Source organism: Nothoprocta perdicaria, unplaced genomic scaffold (assembly GCF_003342845.1).
Source record: "Nothoprocta perdicaria isolate Ctin4 unplaced genomic scaffold, notPer1 scaffold_0, whole genome shotgun sequence".
In the NCBI taxonomy this organism is placed as follows: Eukaryota; Metazoa; Chordata; class Aves; order Tinamiformes; family Tinamidae; genus Nothoprocta; species Nothoprocta perdicaria.
The window spans coordinates 4,747,308-4,755,779 of NW_020454092.1; positions in this window are offsets into that span (position 1 = coordinate 4,747,308).

Consider the following 8,472-nt stretch of genomic DNA (forward strand, 5'->3'; position numbering starts at 1 on the left):
AGGAGAGGACAGGAGAGGGGTCAGGGCGGCCGCGCGGCACCGCCGGGCTCGGCGCGGGCGGGGGCGGCGCCCGCCGTGCCCTGCGGCCCCGGGGGACGAGGGGTCTGCGCGGTGCCCCCGCCTCGCTGGGGAAGGGCTGTCCTCGGCACCGAACACGGAGCGGGGAGGAACGGTCCGTGGGTTGCGTGGCCCGAGAGGGGCTGCTCCCTCCTGGCGGTCCAGGAGCAGGGGAGGGCAACATCCCCAGGAGGGCAACGCTGGAAGGGAGATGGGGATCCGGAGGTGCCCCCAGAGCCCCGGCTGCCAGTGCCACGTACGGGCATGCGGCGGGGAAGAGAGAGCCCTCCTCCGTGCAGAGCCCAACACAGGCTCGGAGGGACAGCTCATTACATTAGTCCACAACAGCCACACTGCACAGTCAGGGTCCCTTCAGCTGATTGTTCCAGCACAGGGTAAGTGAGCGAGGCCATTAACAAGCACGCTGACAGCACTTCGGAATTGCATCGCAGAGAGCTGGAAAACCTGGCATAGAGCGAAAGACCGGGTGAAGTTTCTCAAAAAATAAAAAATAAAAAAATAAAAGGGTGGCCAGATCACAGTCTAACTGTCTGCAAGTACAAGTACCTAACTGAGAGATGGGGGTATTTCTTGCAGTAGGAGCCTCTTTATTCTAAAAGAAAGAGATAAGGAGATCTAGCAAAGGCGGGGGAGGAAAAAGGGAAAAAAAAAAAACTAGAAGTATTTTTTGGAGGGGGAATGAGGCACAATGAGCTTTCTGAAGTACTTAGGAGATGAAGAAGATTCTGAATGTTCTGCCCAATCTGTGCTATGTCACACATAGGTCACTGTGTCTGATGTCCATCTAACCTGAACACTCACCAGCTTCCTACATTTTGGGGAAGTTTCATAACACCTGAGTCGCTCTCAGAGCATCTTTCCATTTGGATATAAACTCCCTATCCTGTGCACAGTTATCCCACACCTTTTGTACTTGCCCTACGTTGACTTCATCTACACCACTTCCCCTGACTTACGACAGCATCAGGCAAGATGGTGCCAGAAGCTTAACTACAGTCATTATCTCACATCTAATAGTCCCATCCTATCCGCAAGGCCAATTACCCTGTTAGCAAAGGGAATTAGATCAACTCAGCACTGATTTCTCCTTGTCAGACCCCCTCCTCAGCCACATATTTATCATCAGGCTGCTTCTGCCATAGCTTTGGCTATGAAGATGGAGAAGCCGCCAGGGGTGTTGAACACCGCACCCATTCGGAGCACTGGCATCATTTTGGTCTGCTGGGGAAGCTCATGGTAGAACAACAGGGATGCCACTGATGGGCAGAAAGGGGTAACCAACAGGGCAGTTATTCTTGGAGATTTTCAAGCTATGTCTCTGGGGGTTATGGCTGACAGGCTAGAGGCTAGGATAGCAGCTTTAGTTGACATGCATATCCTTTTGCCACTCACTGCCCCATTCACTTCCCACCAGGGACAATATCAGACATCATATTGTGATGGAAGAGGTCTCTCGTCCTCTGCTGCTGGGATTGTTTCTCACCTGCTGCCAACAGCACCCAACATCTACTTGTGTGCTTCCCTAGGAGGCCAGCAGACAACCTTCCTCCAGTGGGAAGGGCACCTCCTCCTCTGTTATTGCTACTTCTGCAGACCTTTCTGGTTGTCCAGCTTCTTCTCTCGCACAGTCATGAGGGAGTTGTGGAGTTCCTTGCAGCCATGGAGCAGCTGAGGAGCACGTATCTCCTGTACCTCCTCTGCATCTCCACCAGCAGGCATCTCCACATTAGATGTTATCCCCCTTTTGGACTTCAATGACAGAGCCACTTTACCCCCAGGAGTCAATTCCCCATGTAGACATGACCCTCACTGCTGTATGTCAAGGGAGCTCTGACAGCAAAACAAAACAATAAACTAGCAGCCAACCTGTTTCTTAGCAAACTCACCAAACAACCCAAATGCTCATCATGAGCTCAGGGAGTTTCCCCTTACTTCACAGGTGAGGTTCCTTCTTCAAACCTTTTCCTTTGATGTTTATCAGCTCCCAAAGTTGGAGCAGTGACTGCCGCAGCTTTACCAACACTCCGTGGAGCTCTAAGGCAGTGGGCTGACAGTGCTGGAAAGTCCAGTGTGCAGGTAAGAAATCCACCATTTAAAATGTAAGGTCTTTGGTATTAACTGCTGTCTGATTGACACTGTCTAGGAGCACTAAGAAGGTGGCTTGAGTTGGTCCTCAGAGCAAAGTAGCTTCTCAAAAGGTCCAGGCAATGAGCACAAGCTTCCCCAGACGCAGCTGCAGGGCCTGTGCTTTCTCAATGTGGTAGGAGGAGCGGTGAGGATCTTGGTGAGAAACTCTGCTCCTTTCAGTTAGAGGATTAAATCAGTCATACCGCCCATCTGGAATCCAGGATGTCTGAATTGTCGCCTAACTTTTCAGCTGCTGCTCACCAGGAAGGGGTGGATGTGACCAGCTGTTTATCCCCAGCTCTGCGAGCTGCCATGTGCTACTCCCAGTGACCGAGAGACACCAGCCTTCCAGACACTGGCCCACCATGTCACGCACATTAGGCCAGCGTGAAAGAGATGGAGTGAGGCCTGTGTGCCCCGCTCATGTCCTCAGCGAGGCTGAGAGGTCACCTCTGAGCTCAGGGGCTGGCTGCTGCACCAGCTGCATGACAGAGCTGGCATGGGCCCTGCTGCACAGGATAGACCCAGGACCACGTCAGTTTGCCTCTTACCCATCCCCACGCCGGGGCCACCTCCATGCCCGGAGCTCTCGGTGGCAACGCTGCAGCTCGAGGAGCTCCCAGCCCAGCTAAACACCACACGCCGGGCAGGACCCCTCAGCTGTCCTCTTGGTCCAAAGCAAAGCCAAGCAGCCCACCAGCAGGCAGCTGGACTCGTGCAGAGGCCGGCGAGGGCTGGCGGTGCTGGGGAGGTAGCCGGGCACTGACCCACTCCTATATCTTTAAAAAGGAGCAAGTCTCACAGTGCTGCTGGCAGCCGGGCCCCGCACCCAGCCATGGCAGCAGAGGCGGCAGACGGTGAGTCAGCTTCCTGCTGAGCTTCCACAGCAAGGGCCGGCCGGTCAGGGCCTGGCAGGAACACGCAGAGGCAGGAATTCCTCCCGGTCAGGAGGCAATATCCTGCTTTCCTCTGCCACGGGCCTGGCACACGGCTCGGGACAGGCAGGGCGCAGCATGAGAGCGCCTGGCTGGTCCACGCACCCTCAACCAGCCTGCGTGTGACACCCGGGCCTTGGCTCCAAAGGGCTTGACGTGCCCTGGGCTGCACTCGGGCAGCAGTCTGGGAAGAGCCATGGCTGCGTTTGTGCTCAGCAATGGCCAGAGCTGAAGCGTGCGCCATTGTGGGCCTGCCCGGCCCCGCAGTGTGGAGAGGCCCATGGGCGCAGAGGGGCAGACACGCGGCCGCTCGCCCGCTGCAGGCTGCACACAAGCACCAGGCAGGAAGGGGACACGCACCAGGGCACGCGCTGGTCCCGCAGCCCTGGCACCTTCCCAGCTCCAGTTTCACAATTGCTTGAAACCAACTCAAAAGACGACTTTTGAAAAGGGCAGTTCCTCCCTTTCCCAGCTCCATGGCCAGCCAGGCCGTGGATTAGACCCAGACACAGTTCAGCCTGACCAGCTGAGGGCTCAGGCTGCCCAAACTCAGGCACAAAACGGTGGATTCTTCGTGCAAAGAGAAGGATGACAGGGAAAACCACAGACACCTGCCTCGTGGAGAGCCACCAGCAAGCGGGAAGCGCTCCTATCCTGCCAGGAGGGTTCAGTTCCCGCTCCTGCCGTGGCCTCTGCAGGAGGTTTTTGCCCAGTTAGGGTCAGTGCTGCGAGCCCACCCTGCACTGACACACCGTCATCACCTGCACAGGGTGCTGTGCTTCAACAGGAGCTTTCACCTGCATTTTGCAGCCACTGACCCTTAGTTCCTGGGCACATATAAAGATGTTCCAACCCAGGACACTGTCCCTGTGGCCTTGGTTGGCCTCTCCCCTTCCTGCCCCACTGCTAACAAGCTAACACAAGGAAGGGGATGACCGCGATGATCAAAGTTACTCTGAAGCTCTCCCTGTCCAAGGCACAAGGGCAGCTCCCGGGCTCCGTGACAGGAATTAGCAGAGGCTCCTTGGGGACAGGATCATGTTTGTACCAGATGTGTCCCTGCTCCAGAGGAATGTGATTAAGGCTGCTTGGGGAGGCTTTTGCGGGGTAACATCAAGCACTGCAGCACCTGCTCCCCCAGAGAGCATGAGCAGAGCTTCTGTCCTGGCAAGCAGGAGGCTTCTTGCTCCTGGGTACCCAGGCTGAGGGGAGTAAGAGACCTGCCAGGAGCCGTCATTGCAGGGGAGATGCTCGGGGTGGGGATGTTTGTGGGCCCTGGGCACCCTGCTGGCTCCTGTCTCATCTCAGTGAGCCCTTCTGGGTGCAACCCAGAGGGCTGCTATCACACACAACAGCACGCCTTGCAAGGGTGCTTGTACCCCTGCTTGCTTTGACGGCAGGAAGGAAGCTCATCCTGGCACAGGAATATGGTCCTGCACTGCCTTTTTTTTCCATAGGTCAGGAATACAGGATGCCTTCTTCAATTTTTATTCTGAGCACAAGAGCAGAAATCTGGAGCAGAAGGGCCCAGAGGACGGACACTCAAAATGTCCATCATCCTGTTACCATAAGCCATCCCTTGGCCTCCTAGATGTCTTGCCCAGCTATATCACTGAAAAGCTTTCTGGGGCCAGCATTGCAATTCTACCATCTGTGCTCACCCATGCTGGACAAAACTAAATCCACAAATATTTGCATTTTGCCCTCTCTGCAGATAGTGGCCTGGTTCCTCCAGCCCAGTCCTTCCCCCTCATTCCTGCCATAGTCTGGGATGTGCTTCCAGTTCCCAGCAGTGACTCGTGGACATTCCCCGCCACAGCTTCCTTGGTGCAGGCTTGCCTGGGGCTCCTGGCACAGGTTTGCTTGGGGCCAAAACACACTCGCGTGTCTCTTACAATTTGGTCATGAGAAATGCAATCTTGGCAGCAAGCTCCTTGGGAAGGGGAGCTGAGCTGCACTAGGCTTTAATTGTAGGAGGAACATGGAGAGATGAGGCCAGTCAAGCACATCCACCTAATTTCCTCTCCTATTAGGGCTGCAATGCTTTTGTTTGACCCAGACTGAGGTTTGCTATTAATGATATGATACTGGGGAGGTCACAGATGGCTGTGTTACAAACAGCCTTCCAGATTCTGCTTAACTGAGTGTATAAGCAGGGCTTTGCTCACAGATACCATTGCTGCGGGATTCATGCTTTAGAAAGTGTGTCAGCCAGCTGTGGAGCAGACCAGGCTGCTTTAGCAGACACGAAGAGCTCTCTGTCTTTGTCTCTGGCTGCCTGATAAGCGCCGGCAAGCAAGCACGGAGGTTAAACGGTGTCGTATCGCTGCCCCTGCCAAGGGCCAGGATTTGCTGACGAGCTGACCGGGTGCTGATAGCCTGAGCTTTGAACATTTCCTCTTCCTGATATCTCCTCTGCAGTTTCAGCTTGCAAAGGCACGTCCCTGCCAAAGGAGAGCATGCATCCCTGGGCACCCCACACTTTCTCTTCAGCATCTGCAGCCAAAATGATGCCAATCCCTGCCCTTCTGTGGTGGAAAAGTCTCTTTCACGTTCCCACAAGGCCTATCCACAGGACTGTCTTGCAGAGCATAAGCAAGGCCAGGCAGGGTGCGTGGCTGTGCTAAGCCCGTGCCCTCCTCTGCACTGTCCCGGCACCCTGGCTCCAGCCTCCCTCTTTCAAAGGCAGCTGCCGCTCATCTGCTCGTGCCCCCAGGTTCAAGGTCCCGTTCAAGGCCGAGGCTCAGGGCAGCAGGAAATGGCCCCCTGCCCCTGGCCATCTGCCCACCCCAAAGAAGAGAGCCTGTCACAGTCCCAAATGGCACCCCAGCAGCTCTGGCTTCCCCCCAGCACCCCCAGGCTCTGTCATCCCGCCTGTGACCTTGCTGTGTCCTGTGTGCATCCTCTGGGTGATCCTCTGGGGATGCTGGCTGATGGATGAAAGCAATATCCAGCTGGGCTCCTGCAGTAGAGGCCACTGGGTGCCAATCTCTGCAGGAGGCACAAAGGGGAAATATTCTCCCCTCTTGTTCAGCAACAAGATCAAATCGAACAGCTCCTAGGCAAGGAGATAGCAGAGCAATGTGATCCCAGCAGCGGGAGGTTGGTGCATCCCTGGGGTCCCTCCCTGCTCCACCTCCACATGTGATGCCCTGTGTGCTTTGTTGTGCTCCCAGGGAGGCAGGACACCTCGCGAGGTGCCAGCCTAACTCCCTGCTGCTCCCTGCAGGGCAAAAGCTTCTGCAGCCACAGCTCGGAGCTCAGGCTGAGCCTGCCTGGGTGAAGTGCCTTCCCCAGCCACCCTTAGGTGCAGCCCATCTCTGCAGGAAACCTGTGCAAGCCGCCCTGGCCACCCCTAGGCTGTCTGCACTGCGGTTCCTTCACCACGTCCCCTCTCCTGCCGAGACCCGGTGGTGCTGGGGCAGTGTGGTCCAAGGAGCCTTGCGGGCATCCTTGAGTCTCACCTGGACTGTGCGATTCAGCTGATCAGAGTGATGCAGCAGCTCACAGGTAGCTGCACCCTGAGCAAACCTGCCCTTGGGCAGGAGGATCTTGCACAGGCCATGCCAAGTGACCTGGCATTATCCTCAGCAAAGACCTTCAGGCCTAAGGCTCCTGCCTCTGTCCCCAGGACAATATCTAACAGCTCAAGACTAAAGAACCTCTCATTCCAGGACAGATAGCCTTTCTGGACAAATCCAGGGCCACCCACATGCCCACTCACTTGCACTGAAGAGTCATGTCAAGCAAACCTGTTTCCAGTGCCCAGGATTCAGGCACTGCTGCAAGAGAAGTGCCTCTTCATCAACCCCCCGTACAAGTGGAGAGGGACTGGATGAAGCTGCATCTCTGCCGCCAGCCCTGCAGCGATGCCTGGAGGGCAGACAACAGGCTTTGGGACGGCTGGCTCAGGTGCCCACAAAGGACATGTCTGAACCTGCCCTTCCCATGGGGAGGCAGTTTGTGTCCGTGCGCATGGAGGGCACGTTCCTCCCCTTGCAGGCAGCAGGGCCCTGCTCAGCCCTCTCTCCTCTCCCTGGTGCCTTTCCGAGGCTGGTGAGTTCCCACTTTTTGAGGGATGCAATGAGGAGGTGGGTGGAGGGAAAAAGAGGGCAGCATGCGTGGGACTGGCACAGTGGCAAGGACATAGGAGGGCTAAGAACAGTGGTTTTGGCAGCTCATAGCCTTTGCCAGTGCTCTCAGATACTATGCATGAGACATAAGGGCCTGTAGACTTATGATGTGTCCAGCTAATGCAGATATTTCTGAGCCTAGCATGTACTACAGCACGATTTGGGCCCCTGGGCTCTTTCCCAGTATTCCAGCAGTCCTGAGATGTCATCCATGCTTCCAGAACCAAGTTCTGGAGACTTGGGGACAAAACGTCACCCTACCAAGTGAAGCTCAGAGCAGGGCTGAAGTTCAGCCCGGGTCTGCTCTTCTGAAATGCTCGGTGCTGCCAGCATCTGGTTATTTTTACCTGCCACTCCAGGTGCAGGGCTACAAACCCTCTCCTGATGTGGAAGAGAGAGAAGAGCTTTTTAAACCACATTTATGAAATCTGAGCACCTAGAAAGCATAAACCACAGCCTAGCCAAGGAGATACAGATATATAGGGAAAAGGAGAACATTTCTCAGTAAGATCAGTTCTCAGTTTTATCGAGCAAGTTGTCTTAGCCAGCAATTTTGTTAACATCCCAGCAGCAGAGCCATGTGAATGGGTGCAAGCGTTATCTCATTAGAAAGTAAAACACGGAGATGTGCCAGCCCCTCCTGGCTGCAGAGAATAAAAATAGCTCTGGAAGATGGTTTGAGCCTACTTGAAGCCGGGAGACAGAGACAGAAACCCAAATAGTTTGCCTAAACATATGATGGTTTAAAATAATTCGGCTGATAGTTTTGGGAACAGACTTCCTATTTTTAGTTCTCCAGACAGCGGTGACTGCTTTCTTTGCCAAGATAGTTCTCTCTTACACGATAGCCACGGGCAGAGCTGCTCACGGACCACCGGGGAGCTGCTGCTCCTTGACCCTCATCTCCCCACCTCGCACAGGCATTTGGTGCTCTGAGGTGTCCCCGGTGAAGGCAGCACCCATGAGGCTGCCTCTGCTCCTGCAGCGGTGGGGGACTCTCCAGCAGACCCGCACCCATGTGCGACACATGTTCTTGTGCATCCCCCAGGTTGGGTGTGCAGGACCACGAAGGCGAGCTCAGCGCCCTTGTCACAGCGTGTGCCCATGGAGCCCCTCTACGCTGTCCTGGAAGCTGACATCCGTGCCTTCATGGAGCATGTGCAGCGGTGCCGGACAACCTCCATCCCCGGCCTGGCCAC